The sequence below is a fragment of the Rhipicephalus sanguineus genome, chromosome 8 (genome assembly GCF_013339695.2).
Source record: "Rhipicephalus sanguineus isolate Rsan-2018 chromosome 8, BIME_Rsan_1.4, whole genome shotgun sequence".
Taxonomy (NCBI): Eukaryota; Metazoa; Arthropoda; class Arachnida; order Ixodida; family Ixodidae; genus Rhipicephalus; species Rhipicephalus sanguineus.
Window position 1 is genome coordinate 87,600,813 of NC_051183.1, and position 15,973 is coordinate 87,616,785.

The window sequence follows — 15,973 nt, forward strand, 5'->3', positions numbered from 1 at the left end:
ATATTCGGAAACTAGAAATGCTCGACTGGAATTTCCTAGAAGAGAAACAAGGCTTTCACTCGCTGCTCATGCCGCTTAAAAGTCCACCAATACATATTTCACACACTCTCATGCCTCGCTGGATTTGCGATTTCACCAGACTTTGTTGAAGTTGAAGCAAAGTGCCACTCTACCACTCCGTCGTTCCATTCGCAGCAAATGCTCCCTTTCGACTTTGCGTTCACTCGGCGAATCCATCTTGGAAACGGCGTGGTGACGCATTCTTAGCAATGCCGTCGGGAGCAATGCCACTTTTTTAAATGCGAAGCATTTCTTAGCGAACTTCTGCGACTTTGACCGTATCTATCTATCTATCTATCTATCTATCTATCTATCTATCTATCTATCTATCTATCTATCTATCTATCTATCTATCTATCTATCTATCTATCTATCTATCTATCTATCTAGCCGCCTACGACTTTGTGCTCTCCTGGTCGCTTGGTTAATCGAATGTGCACCAAAATTGGTATGGCGTAACATGACTGTATGGCGAACATAAATGACAAGTCATAACATGAAAATCATGACACGAATGTCATGTACAGCATGATTTACATGCTACGCTCATGGTGTGCTGGCGGCCGTTTCGCTAGCTTGATATACACCAAAATTGGTATCTTGTGACGTGACTGTGTGACGAACATAAATAACACGAGTTAACATGAAAATCATGACACGCATGTCATGTGCAGCATAACTTACGTGCCACGCTCATGGTGCGCTGGCGGCCGTTTCGCTAGCTTTATATACACCAAAATTGGTATCTTGCGACGTGACCGTGTGAAGAAACATAAATAACACGAGTTATCATGAAAATCATGACACGCATGTCATGCACAGCATTACTTACGTGCCACGCTCATGGGGCGCTGGCGGCCGTTTCGCTAGATTGATACACACCAAAATTGGTATCTTGTGACGTGACCGTGTGACGAACATAAATAACACGAGTTATCATGAAAATCATGACACGCATATCATGTACAGCATGACTTACGTGCCACGCTCACGGGGCGCTGGCGGCCGTTTCGCTAGCTTGATATACACCAATATTGGTCTCTTACGACGTGACCGTGTGATGAACATAAATAACACGAGTTATCATGAAAATCATGACACGCATGTCATGTACAGCATGACTTACGTGCCACGCTCATGGGGCGCTGGCGGCCGTTTCGCTAGATTGATATACACCAAAATTGGTATCTTGCGACGTGACCGTGTGACGAACATAAATAACACGAGTTATCATGAAAATCATGACACGCATGTCATGTACAGCATGACTTACGTGCCACGCTCATGGCGCGCTGGTGGCTGTTTCGCTAGCTTGATCTACCCCGGAATTGGTCTTGCGCGATGTGACTGTGTGACGAACATAAATGATAGGAGTTAACATGAAAACCATGACACGCATTTTCCTCAATGACATACAAGACGATGTATGCAGCTCTTTGCTGGCTGCTTCGCATTACATCGATTCCCACAATGCGTGGGATCTGCCGGCTTTTTTTTTTTGTTCGTCGACATAGGCGCAGTTTATATATGAGCCGGTCGTTTGCGGCGACTCTGGCGAGCGAGTTCTCTGCTCAGGCGTTGTCGAGATTTACGCGGACGCGTCGTTCTCGCTCGCCTGTTCGAGTCGTTCTGCTTCCCGCGACCGCGTCGCTTCTACGCTGCGGTCGCGACCCCGGCACAATGCGGGCGCCGGCAGAAGAGTTAGTCGAGGCAGATGCGCCGCCGCTTACATATGCGGGCATGGAAGCCGGTCGGGCTCTCTTTGTGTGCGCCTGGAATGCTACGCGTGCTGCATCTGCTGTTGTGTCTTTCTTCGTGGTGAATTGTTAAGCCTTGCGCTATCTCGGTGCGTCGATGACGCCGCCGCAGGTGCGTCTAATGTGCCGTCCCCTCTATGCGGGCATTCTTCCTCCCAGCGTGACGTCATTGTTGTTTGTCGGAGTGGCCCTATAGCCCCGGCCGCATCGCATCACATATCTCAGCGCCCCCCCCCCCCCCTTACCCCTTTCTACCTTCTTGTGTTTGCTGAGTTTTCTGCATACTCGTTGACCCTTGGGAATATACTGCCGCAGTGCTGGTTAACAAAAGAAGAGGCAAAACCCTAGCTTCGACGTTGTTTCTAAGGTATGTACCTTTCATTTCGGTAGCATTTTTTCCAACTGACAGACCCAGTTTTTGTTTAGCTGAGGTAAATAATTCCGCTCAGTAGCGTACAGTTACGTAGCAACTTTATGCGGCTTAATTGATCGTCACGGTTTAAATATATTTTGGACCTGAAATTTGTTCAATTATTAGGCGAAATAACAGCATAATTATAATTTGGCAAATAATATAGCGAGTTTTCTGGAATATCGATTCTAGTGTTGTTAATAATCAGGGAACAATATCTGAATTGCTGCGCTTGCGCCTAAAAGACGCTGCTGTAATAGCTGCACTTTCAATACTGCTTAACTGTATACAGCTGACAACAGTATGCCCCACAGTGCAACTAAACTGTATAAATTGTATACAGGCTTATTTTGAGCTTGAACAAAAGCCTGACTTACGGGTGTCCTCGACCGCAGTTTTTGACGGTTGTGATTGGCTAATGGCTGGCATGTGAGTTCTCGATTCCGCAAGGATACGTTTTAATGTGAACATCTACAGATACGGGGGTACATACAGTGCTGTTGATCCCTTCGGCTAGGCTCTCTGAAATATAGCGGTGTGTGTGTTGGGCCGGGAGGGGGGGGGGGGGTGGAGTCTGGGCGGCACATGTGTGGTTCATGTATGTATACCGTGAAACGGGTTCTTACTATGCTAGATGATTGACGCGGTAAGTGTCGAGAGTTCATTGTAGCACCATCATGAACATGTGTAGAACCCAAGCTACGCACGTTTGAGAAGCATTTTTCTTATTGCCATAATGGGTGTGCATAATGAGAAATCTCACCGCAGAAAATTTGTCTCTCGCAAATGAATACCTACGAAACACAAAGTAACTATGATGAAGCTATTGCTGTCCCTAGCAAATTGGTTCAAAGATAATAAAATGACCACAAAAACGCCGATCGGTCAAATAAACACATTGGAAAATCAACTCCGCAACAAAATCCTGTATAACTTCGAGAAGCAATTACATTAGGGGGAACGCAAAGCTCCATTAATCCTTTCCTTTTTTTGTTTTCACTAAAAAAGCAAGTGACGCCTCGTCAAATAGATTAGACGCACATTTTTTGTTGAACGCAGAGGCCTATTTTAATGCGGTGTACCTTTTTCGAGCAATTTGTAGCTTTCACAATCCAGTCTTATATAACGACTAGATATTGTTTGTTTATGTATTCTTTCCTTTTGGCTGCAATGGCCCTCACGTTGGTTCTTGCAATGTTTTTTTTTTTTGTATTTCCAAAAATGATTAAGGGAGTGCGCGGGGAATCATGATTCACGATTCGGAAAACTCTCCAAGACAGATTTCCTGCAGTTGGTTGAATAATTGAAAAAGCTTTAATGTGGTTGATTGAAATAACTTCAATAAATACAATAGAGCCCTCGTGCAAGTTTTTTTTTCTTTTTGACCAGGCACTCTCGTTCACAGAGCGCATTTGTTCCTCGTCCTTCTTTTGACGCCCTAAATTGCAGAAAAATTGTGTCACCCGAACGAGAGCTCCCTCGTTCAGCATGCGTAGGCTGAGATGGAATACGAAGGCGTGACCATACCGTGGTAACTTTTGAAAAGCAATTGTGATGTTTCCTTACCTTCAATGGAATTAGAAGCGGCGAAGGACGACGAGGAAGAAAAGCTTTTTGCGGAGAAGAGCGGTCGGTTTAAAACAAAACTGTGCAGGAAAGCCTTCTTAGAAATTCTTGCAAATCGTGAATTCCCAGGTAGCTTAATTTTCAGAACAAGAAGCGATATTTAGCGCAAAGTGACACGACTACGAAAAGGGAGGAAACACCACGTGCGCTCCCTTCTCACGTGCGTTGTGTTCGGGCTTCTCGTTCGCGGGTTACTTTGCGCTAAATATCGCTTCATGTCTTACCAACAAAGCCGAATTTCTTCCCTTATAAGAACAAGTTGAAACCACTGAAAAAAAAAAATGTTTGCGTTGATTTGCATGCACGCGCACCGAACGTTGTGTGCACACATTTTGCCGTTTTCGTCGCGTTATTTGTCACAATTGTTTGCCTGTGGCTAATAACGAGCGTGTACCCAGTTAGGCCTCAAGTGTTATTCCCCATGCATGGTACTGCACGGGGTTGGCTCATCCGAGCCCATTTCGTGATCCTCAGTAAATTGGTGTTGGTTTGCTCAAGATTTACCTGTGCGATCCCCGAAACATATCTTCCAGAGCTTCCCGGTGTAGCCGGTCGTAACATTGGCATCAACCCATAATGATTCTTCGAAGTGTTGCTAAATATCCGCTTTATCATCTCAGCAAGGACCAGGGCAGATCAATATTGCTTCCGTCATCGTTCATTTGAAGGAAGGCCTCGGGTTATATTTGTTTCTTATAAATTTTTTACTGTGACACTTCAGTATGCTTTGAAGCGTACTTGCGTGTATCACAGCACCGTGTGGTTGCGCGGGTGTTCAACTTTTATTGCGATATCAAGTATTTGGACATCTAGACGTATTTTTCCCGTCGCCGTCATGTTCCCTATACAGCCCAAATCAATAACACCCCCCCCCCCCCCGCATTGTGTGTCCTACCCGCTGGTTAAAACATGCGAGCGAGGGGGGGGGGGTGGCGAACGCGGCTGAAGCAGAAATGAAATGAGCCGGCCCATCTCCATCGCACAGAGGGTGCGTGCGATAACACGAGCCCGCGTGCGAGGCCTGCCGTCCATTGCTTCTCAAACACAGAGGAAACGCATCGCCCGTTTTTAAGTAGCATGAAGGGACGCCGGGTTAGGGGGAGGGGCTGTGTCGCTCAAACAGCGACTATAAATTTTGATTATAAGGGCGCGGTCTTAATCGCTGGCGCCCGCGCTATCTCGGCAGGCATCGGCAAACGGTTCTTATAGCCTTCTACGCGCTGTTCTCTCAACGTGAAGAGACTACACGAAAACCGCTACTCTCCTTACACCAGCGTATTCGTACACCAGCGTATTGTAGAGTGTAGCGAGGTCGGACCCAAAAGACATAGCTGATAGCCTTACTTCGTGTAACATTACAAATTACAAATTAGTTCTGTGGAATGCCGCAAGGTGGCAGAAGGGTTAAGAAAGGGAAATCGACAGCCACCCGTTTGCATTACGAAGCCACAAGAAATTTAATACGGATTTCTGGGAAATCCGTATGAAATCTCTATGAATTTAATTGTGGATTCGTGCTACAAAGGAGTGGCTGTCGATTTCCCTTTCATTCTTTCGCCCTTGCGGTGAAACAAAGATTTTTTTTTGTAAGCTGCTCCTTTGTAGCATTTGCGCATGTTTTTTTTTTTTTTTCATCCCCACGGAATGAATCACAATACAACATAACTGGTATTCTGTAGTCGCTCACCTGCATATTTTTGTCAGCGCCGTTGTGCGATTCCGTCCCACACAATGAGTCACTTCGCAGTAGATCGGCTCTCGGTACATCCTTGTTTAAGATCAGAGATAAAAATAAACGATCATGCATGGTGGACTGTGCTCTTAGTGACGTGCAGAATGCAAAATCAGTCCTGGCCTACGCGCAAACGCACGGCTGACGTTTCTTTGTCTTGCGCTAGTATAAGCAGCTGTCTTAGTTATACACGGCTCATACACATTGTTTTGAATGCGGATCAGATACAACGGGGAACAAATAGAACACGTGTCGTGTTTTTTTTCTTACTTTTTTTAACGTTTCTAAATAAGTTCCACTTTGCTGTAAAAGCTAAATGTAGAAGTAGGTGGCTGGCGTTAAGGCCGGAATGCATCTAAAACTCTGCAAATAGGCCTGTACGAAGGAGCTCTAGAAATTCGCCGGCATATTCACTCGACACAAACAGTTTACGTAAGTGTTTCTTATGCCTTCTCGGTCCCTGCGGTTATTGGAAGAAGAGATGAATGCGAAAGAAGTAAATCTTATTTTTGTATTGAAATATCCAGGTTCATCTTCACGGAGCATAAACATCATTGTATACAAGCTAAAGTAAATAACGTGGCATTGGCTCTGAAGAGCTTCGATGCCAAGCCGAGTGAAAACATGTGCCGAAGCAAATAGCAAATTCATACTAACGGTCTTGTCGCCGCAAAACACGGCGGAAACGAAGTGATCGGCTTTCTACCACATCATTATAGTTCTGATGTAGCAGGTGTTAGAGCTCAATGTTCTTAGTTATGTGCAGTACGCGATTCCTTCTATTCTTCCTCCAAAGAAAACGACTTCACTTAATATAGAGCTGTCTTGGTATAGGTATTCATTTCTTTGCGCTGCAGTGGTACATTGCCTATTTTCTTCAGCTACTAAGCAATTTCGTAGGAGGTACACTTCTGCGATTGTCACGTGGTTTAAACAGCTTATCCGCATCGAATTTTTAAAGGTCGGCAGCGGCTTCAGAACCACGCTTTACTCTGGGAGCACTCTAATTTTTTTTATTGTAGTGTGGGTATTCAACCTATCCGCAAGGAGTAGTCGATGCATCAAATATGACCCGTCAAATCTAGGCGGTCCTTGTTATTTATTTTTCCCCCCAAGCACTCGAAATCACCTGTTAAAAATCACGTGCACGGCTGGCGATTACAGCAAAAGAATAAAGACATCATCGATCATATTCCTGAGGCGAAAATTAATAGTATGATCGGTTCGTTTCATAACCGTGCTTACACTGACGCAGTCAGTATATTTCCAAATAGCGAAATGGGGGGCTTGCGCAGGTCATGGACACTTACCATCGCTCTTTGCTGTGCTGAATTTAAAATGTATTTCAGATGCGAAATCTCATAGCGCGTCCTCACCTAAATTTTATTTTCGTATTTTACGGCACAAAGCTTGCACTTATAGCTATTCTTCTGCAGCACCGATGTCAACAATATCGCGCTCGAAGGCCACACTGTCTTTGCGTTTGCATGAGTTTGAGTGCCTTATTAGTTTGAGTACCCTAATAGAATAATATCCTTTAAAGCTTACCATATCTCTGGCAAAAGGGGGCAGCGCAAAATTATTGCATTTCGTTATGTGTAGTATATTTAAGCGATTGTTTATTTTTATAATATGACGTCCTATACTTAACAAGCGGGAAATTTGGCCTTGTTGGTTAAACATGAAGCGATATTTAGCGCAAAGTAAAACAAGGACATAAAGGACAAATCCTTGAAACAAGAACACGTGTTGTGTCCTCCCTTCAAGTCCTTGTTTTACTTAGCGCTAAATATCGCTTCATGTCATATACTTGATATTGTAAGTTACAGACGTCTTCGCAGCTTCACTTGCTCGGCAGTGCGAGCCCTATCGCCTGTTAGCAAGTTATCGAAAAATCCTTTGATGGGTGCGCTGTCTTGGGATAAGGGAAACAATCATTCGTTGATTCCGTGAATGACAACACGGTAAATTATTGCTTCGAGATAGCTTGGTTGTGATAGAACGTTTACCTAGGTATTTAGGTAATATAGCTAATATTTGCTGGTTATGTCAGGCGACCGTTTCGGGGTTTTCGTTTCTGACTGCCCTGCTTTGGTACAATGTTGAAAGAGCAAGTTATTTTGGTGCCGTTTGGCGTGGAACATAGCATCGCTTGTTGTTTTTGCTAACATTACGCCAGAAAAGCGCCCCGCTTTTCGGTAACGCGGGGCTAGACTGGCAGTTCCGAAGCAGCGATAGGTTACTCATTTTGATAACGGTTGGCATGACGCTATCGATAACCAACTGCAATCACGGATAACTATCGAATACAACGTTAAGCAAATACAGTGCTGTTTTGCGTCATTACATATTCAGGAAGACATTGGCAAGACGCCGTTGGCTCGTTTCGTGGGTGTGTGTGTGTGTGTGCATATATATATATATATATATATATATATATATATATATATATATATGTATAAATATGTTGTCCCACATAATTTGAGCCAAGACTTTGAAAATGAAAGCACTTCAGAGGCAGATTGAACCAACCTATACTACTCGCACTAGCCTAAAGATACTCCGGCTATTTTTTTATTTTCCCCTAAACTAATTAGTGAATTAATTTTAATTACTTAATTTTTTAATAATTGGCTGAAAACCCAAAATATGAACACTGAGCTGCAGAGCACGTTTAGAAACCGCGGACTGAATTGTTTCCTGTACGATACGACTCGCGGTGTTATTTTTTTCCGCGTTGTAAAGAAAGCCCGCGAAATTTGAAAAGATGCCACGTGACGGACCGCGAGCGCACTGCTATAGTGCTGCTCTCAAACGTGCAACCGGTGAACGAGGTCGCCCGCGGCTGCCACGGGGAAGCGACGGGGTGCTTTGAAGGTGGCCGTTGTTTGGGCGCCCGTCTTTCGTTCAATGACGGTGCAAATGCACGCTGCTGGCCAAGCGCTGCCTAGATAGGCGTCCAAGACGGATAAAGAAAACAAGAAAATAGCTTTATTGTATCTTTTGAACTTGAGATGCGTAAAAGGAGGCGACGACGTGAAGCTAGTCACGGGTGGCGGTGTGTAGGCGAACGGCATGAGGAGACTTTTTTTTTTAACACGAAAGTGTTTTATGCCGGGGTCCACCAAGATTTCAGTGACGTATTTCCGTCGCGGAAATGACGTTGAAAAAATATACACGATCAGATGGCAAAGGAAAAAATGTTCCGTCAACGGGCATCGAACCCACGACCACTCGGTCCGCAACAACAGATGCCGGGCACGCTATCCACTGCGCCACAGTCTTTTTTTTTTGCTTTATTGCCTGTTATTACACATGTACATCAAACAATAAGGACATGAAAGAAAGACAAAAGTTGTGTCAGTCCTACTGGACAGACACAAGTTTAAAATTCCTTGAGCGCTGTCAAGGGTTCTACCCTCGACAACCACTCAGGTACAAACTCCTGAGCTTTCTGGAGTTCCACAAACTTGGTCATGCACTCACGAAAATACATCCGTGCGGGCCGTGCATCTGGATCGCAATAAAGCCTCTAGAGTCTGTGACTGTGGCGCAGTGCACACAGGCACACTGCGCCACAGTCACAGACTCTAGAGGCTTTACAAACGCGCCTTTTATATCTACCACTCTCCCGGTCGGCGGGGTGGTGTCGCCCTCTGGGAGCTGTAAAGTAAAGTAATTCGTTATTACTGTGACCTCCGCGATTAGCACCTGCAACGCGTTACGCGTCCCTCCCATTCGGCGCGTTTCGAATAGAAGTTCAATTTTGTCAATGTCTTAACACACCGCGAGGTGGCGACCTTAGCCAAGCGTCGTAATAGCGTCGGCCTCGCTCATAGCTCTGCGACGCGCGCCTGCCTCACGTGGCTATAACACCGCGTTCCCCGCTCACGCGCTTGACCCTAGAAAAATCGCTGCCCTGCTACCGGGGCGGCACGACGCGCTTTGCGTTTCCCTCTAGTCCGGCCGTGATGTTCAATCACATTTTAACATGCCGCGGGATGCCGACCAAGTTCTGCGCCCAATATGCGACGCTCTTCTGGCTGTCACACTAAAGTCCCTGAAAAATAACTAAATTAGCGCCAACTGCGTCCCTTCGCCTCTGCCTCCTCTCCTAGCAGCTGCATCAGCGCCTCTAGGGTGTCCTCTGGGAAACTAAGAATTTTACCTGCTGTAGTGAAAACACCTTCTTTCTGCTGTTGTACCGGTGATTGCTGCCACTGGCACAACAGGTCGGCATCCCGAAGCATCCAGAACCACCGTACGAACTGACTCAAGCGCTGTCGACCGCGCACCGTGCACCGATCAAGTAAGCAACCGAGACGTGGACAAACAAGATGGCGTTCGTACGACCTTCTGAAAAACTAGTGCGCCACTCTTAAAAACTAGCCATTTCTTAGCGCCGCCGAGTTTTCAGTGGCGCTGCCATCAGGAGCGAGCACTTTTGCCTACTAAAACATTATGTACCGTAAAATTTTATACTGTCGGACACCATGAAAAGACGCCACTTGCTTCTGTACACATTACATTGCCGTATCTATCGCTATTAGGAGCTGGCTCGCCAGTTTGTTAAGCTGGAGCGAAGTCCCTCGCTGTAACCTGCACCATCCATTCAACGCGTCGTGGAACGCGAAGAGGAACGCTACGCGCGTCGTGTCTTCCCTCTAGTGTGGCCATTATTTCTCAGAGGGCGAGCGTGGAACGCGGTCGACAGCCAGGTGAGCGTCGGTCAGCTATATTTAGGGCCACCTTGTCGTGCGCGTCTCGAGCGCAGTTTTCAAATTGAAAGAACATTAGGAGCATTACGTCTAGAAGTGTCGACAATGGAGAATCAGGCGCTCTTAGATATTTCTTGTATATATACTTCATCAATGTGTATATATTTGTAAATTGGGTACATGGTTCATCAAAATTATAAACTAATAAAACGTGTATATATGTATGTATAACAACGTGTGTCACGTCTTCATAGGATGGTAGAGGACTTGTACGGAAGATTGACGGGTTTTCCTGATCTTCTCCGGGCCAGCTCGTCAAGCATAATTCACTTCGTGGAAATGGCGTGATTTTTTAATACTCCTTATTTCGCGAACTTTTCGCGCTGCGTCACTTAGAAACGCAGCGCCCTCGGGGGCGCTGGCGGAATAATTGCACTAGCCTCTCTTTCTGTCCAATAGCCATGCTCTGCGAGCGTCGCAGCTGAACTAACTTCATCTCCAATCTACAAAGCGCACGAGAGAGGAGGTGCCTGCACACTGACCCGAATGGCGCTACTTTAGTTATTTTTCAGGGACTTTATATCACACCTCCTTCTCTGATTACGCTTTCACCGTTAACTACTACAGCTACCACAAGGGTTAGTTTAATCATTAAGCAGGGACGTTAGTCGTCGAAATGGAGATGTACCACCAATCATCAAAGTGCGCACATCCACGTCAAACGGTGCTATAGCTGCCAGACATCAATATACATTATGCAAACTCTCCTATATCAATGTGCAGTAAACATTCAGTTACTTCTGTAAGGGCACGCTTTACTTTCGTGTTATTCCGATTCCTATGATGGAGAGATCAACCATATTTTTTCAGTGATCGGTGCTCGCAAAATTAAGCCGCGATTACAAAACATGTTCAAAGAGGTCGCCATCTGCTGCAATACAACTTTGGCATCTCTTTATCAGATTTTCCGTGACATTCTCGACCATGAATTCGGGAATGGAGATGCAAACTCGTATTTTTTTTAGATTACCTGATGTTGTGGTTGGTGCCTGGTATACCTGACTGTTGACGTACCCCCAAAGAAAAATAATCAAGGGGGTTTAAATCTGGAGACCGTGATGGCCGAGCAATCGGCCCGTGCCGCTCTATCCACTGCTGCGGGAAACCTTCATCCAGCCAATTGCATGCTTTGCTGCATCCGTGCGCAGGAGCTCCATGATGCTGATACCAGATATATTTAATCCTAGCCAGTGGAACTTCGCCAAGAAAATTTTGCAGTGGTTCATCCAAGATATCGTTGACATATCGTTGGCCTGTAAGTGTGCTGTCGAAGAAGACAGGTCCGATTATAGTACCACTGTAAATGCCACACCACACATTGAAAGACCACTGATACTGGTGACGCGCCTGCCAAACCCAGTGAGGGTTCTTGTCACTTTAATAGTGAGCGTTGTGGATGTTCACTTGAGCATTACGCGAGAAGTTAGCTTCGTCGGTCCAAAGTACCTTGTTAACGAAGCTTGGGTCTTCTTTTGTCTTGATTAGGATCCAGTTTGCAAATTCTGTGCGGTTCTGGAAGTCGCGAGGCTTTAATGCTTGGCGCAGCTGCACGTGGTAGGGATGAAGTTGTCTCTTCTGTAGTATTCTCCACACCGAAGGTTTCAAGACACCAGCTCCAGCACCCACACTACGGACACTTGCCTGGGGGTCTGCAGAAAACTTGGACAGGATATCCCTCCCCACATCCTCGCCCAAAACTGAAGATTTCTGCCGTTTCGTGGTAAATGTCCCATTCTCTTTCAGCGTTTCATATGTACGCACGATGGTCACTGAGCTTGGCCGCGTACCAGGATGATAGCCTTGAAACAGCTTAATTGCCTTCCTTCTGTGTCCGCGTGATGCACCTAGGGCCAGAACCATATCCGCTCGTTGCTCATTCGAGTACGGCATGTCAGATGCTTACACAGATTGAAACAGTGTAACGTTGCTGTGCAGAACACGAAGGGTTACGGGTGTCTGAGGAGCACCTGAACAAAGACAACTCGTCAGGAATGGTTCGCACGACGCAGACGCTTCGTGGGGTCTCTTTTTGTTCAAACTGCGAAATTGCAGCAGCCGTCGAGGCCTCTATTCGTTCTTTCGCGTTTCGCCCTTTCTGCATGAATCAGAATCAAACTGCTGTTTTTTTTTCCTTGCAGTCGTGACCGCTTTATCACCGCGGCAGCGCTCGGCGATCAGCGTGCATTTGCACCGTCATTGAATGAAAGACGGGCACCCAAACATTGGCTACCTTCGAAGCACCCTGTCGCTTCCCCGTGGCAGCCGCGGGCGACATCGTTCACCGGTCGCACGCTTGAGAGCAGCACTATAGCAGTGCGCTCGTGGTCCATCACGTGGCCTCTTTTCAAATTTCGCGGGCTTTCTTTAAAACGCGGAAAAAATAACACCGCGAGACGTATCGTACAGGAAACAATTCAGTCCGTGGTTTCTAAACGTTCTCTACAGCTCAGTGTTCATATTTTGGATTTTCAGCCAATAATTATAAAGCTAAGTAACTAAAAATAATTAACTAATTAGTTTAGGGGAAAACAAAAAATAGCCTGGGTATCTATTGACTAGTGCGAGTAGTACACGTTTGGTTCAATTTGCCTCTGAAGTGCCTTTCATTTTGAAAGTCTTGGCTCAAGTTATGTGAAACAACCTAGATATAAATATCTGAACCAGTACTGAACCCGTATCTGAACCAGTACTGTTATTCCTGTCCTGCCTATAGATTCGGCAGGCCAGAGCATCTCCACTCATCCTTCGGAAAACGCGGGGGCGTGTACACTGAGATATGCACTGGCATATATACATAAAAAGAAATTTTAAGCCAGCTTGGCACCAGCGGTGCCAAGCCTGAAGGAAGTGTTGAGCTGGACGGCCTGCCTTCTTTCTCTTCATTTTCATCTGTCTTTCTTTCATCTCTTTTTCTCTCTCTCTCTCTCTTTTTTCTATCTGCTTTTTTTTACTCTGTTCATTTCTATTTGTGTCTCTCTTTCTCTATCAATTTATTTCTCTTTCTTCCCTTTCTTTCTCTCTCACTCTCTCTATTTCTCGCTTCTTCTTTTTTTCTATCTCTTTCTCTCTCTCTCTCTCTTTGATTCTTTCTTCCTCTTTCTTTGATTCCCTCACTTTCTTTGTCTCTAGGGCTTGCTCTCTCTCTTTTTTTTTCTGCCTTTTGTGCTGTGTCTGTTTCTATCTTTTTCTCTTTCTTTCGCTGTCTTTCTATCATCTCCTGTCTTCCCTCCCTTCCTTTCTCTGTATTTCTCTCTTACTCTTTCTTTCTCTCCGCGTACTCGCTCTCTCCCCCATCATCGTTATTGCATCCTACACCGGACAAATCGACGCACGTGTTCTGTGAGCGACGCAGTAGACGAAAGAAGAGGACAAAGTGAGAGCAGAGGACGAAAAGAGCACGTGCCGGTTCATGATGATGATAGTTTTCTGTTAGCTCTGTACGGACTAACGGTTGGCTTTAACAGCTCCACTGTTTAAAAAAAAATTGGGGGACGCTTAAGCTTAGACTTTAAGAGTTGAACGCGAAAGCGATATTCTGTTCCTAGTGCGCAGTTCCAACACTACGAGTGTTTAACAGAATGCGCGCACTGAGGTGTGTGCCTTATGTAATGGGTAGCATGCTTTAAACCAGGAGCTATTATGCGCGAGAAACTTTTTCGAAGTTGCGATGCACCCACTACGTGGTCTTAAGGGAATACGCGCAGTAATGTGTGTTCCTTTTGTAATGGGTGGCTCTCTTTAAAACACGAAGTCGTTATGATATTGATACGGGGTTGTTTTGGTATATATAATGTATATTTACAAAGAAGAATTGGTAGACGAGTCAAGCTGGCTGACCAGCACACTCGCGCGCCAGTCGGGCTGTCCAGCACTTCGTCTTCCTTCACTTCATGTCCGTAACAGGACCCCCCGGGCGTTGTAGCGCCGTCTCGACGCAAGTCCGGCGATGAAGTGCGAGAGAAGTAGGGCTTCATCCGCGAAACATGCACAATGTCAACAGGTGGCGGACTTGACGAATTGAAGTGCAACGGCGCAAGCTCGTAATTCAGGTCGCTAACTTGACGCAGAACTTGGTAAGGTCCTGAGTAGCGGGACAGGAGTTTCTCGGAGAGCCCTACACGGCGACATGGTGACCAAAGGAGCACCCAATCACCTTGGACAAACTTCATATGACGATGACGTTGGTCATAGCGGGCTTTTTGAATATCCTGCGACGTGGTGAGACGAGATCGGGCGACTTGACGAGCCATGTGAGCCCGGTCAATGGCCTCGTGAGCGTACATTGTAGTACATGGGGCGGAAGGCAAGACGGTGTCAAACGGCAATACGGGGTGGCGACCATACAAAAGATAAAAAGGGGAAAATCCCGTGGTGTCATGTCGAGAGGAATTATACGCAAAAGTCACATAGGCCAACGTGGCGTCCCAGTCGCGATGATCTTGAGAGACGTACATCGAAAGCATCTCCGTGAGTGTGCGGTTAAGACGTTCAGTAAGACCATTAGTTTGCGGGTGGTAGGCAGTAGACAGCTTGTGCTCTGTGGCGCAAGATCGAAGGAGGTCGTCGACAACTCTGGACAAGAAAGAGCGGCCGCGGTCCGTCAGGAGCTGGCGGGGTGCACCATGGAGGAGGATGACGTCGTGAAGAAGAAAATCCGCGACGTCAGTGGCGCAACTAGTCGGCATGGCCTTCGTGATGGCGTAACGTGTCGCATAATCTGTAGCGGCGGCGATCCACTTATTTCCCAGAGTCGTCGTCGGAAAAGGGCCAAGCAGGTCAAGGCCGACGCGATAGAATGGTTCAGAGGGAGCTTCAATTGGTTGGAGAAATCCAGCAGGCGGCAGAGGAGGCCTTTTCCGGCGTTGGCATAGGTCGCAAGTAGCAACATAACGACGCACAGAGCGGTATAGTCCAGGCCAGAAGAACCGACGTCGCACGCGGTCGTATGTGCGCGTAACTCCGAGATGTCCCGCCGTCGGTGCGTCGTGAAGTTGTTCAAGGATGACAGGCCGTAGATGGCGAGGAACGACAAGCAGGAGCTCAGGGCCTTCAATGCTGACGTTGCGGCGGTAGAGGATGCCGTCATACAGCACGAACATACGGAATGTGGCGTTGGTGCTGCCAGACTGGACGGCGTCGATGATAGCGCGCAATGACTCATCCCGACGTTGTTCGGTGCGCATATCGCTCACGTCAGTAAAAGCCATTACGCAGCTGTCCGGATCATGTGCAGCGGGGTCAGGAGGATCCACCGGATGACGTGAAAGACAGTCTGCATCCTTGTGCAAACGTCCAGACTTGTACGTGACTGTAAACGAAAATTCCTGGAGCCGCAAAGCCCAGCGACCAAGACGTCCGGTCGGGTCCTTCAGAGAAGTGAGCCAGCAGAGAGCGTGGTGGTCCGTAACGACGGTAAACATGCGGCCGAATAAGTATGGGCGGAACTTGGCGACAGCCCAGGCTAAAGCCAAGCACTCTCTTTCGGTGATGGAATAATTTCTCTCGGGAGCAGAGAGCAGGCGACTGGCGTACGCTATCACGCACTGTCTACCGTGCTGCCGTTGAGCGAGAACTGCGCCGATACCCTGCCCGCTTGCGTCGGTCCGGA

The 15,973-nt window shown here is 46.7% G+C and overlaps 1 protein-coding gene across 4 annotated transcripts in view; it reads left to right on the plus strand.

Moving 5' to 3' along the window:
- The window catches only part of LOC119402197 (synaptotagmin-2), a 318,421-nt gene that overhangs the window by 216,626 nt on the left and 85,822 nt on the right, over window positions 1-15,973 (plus strand). The gene's annotated exons all lie outside the window — the stretch shown is intronic.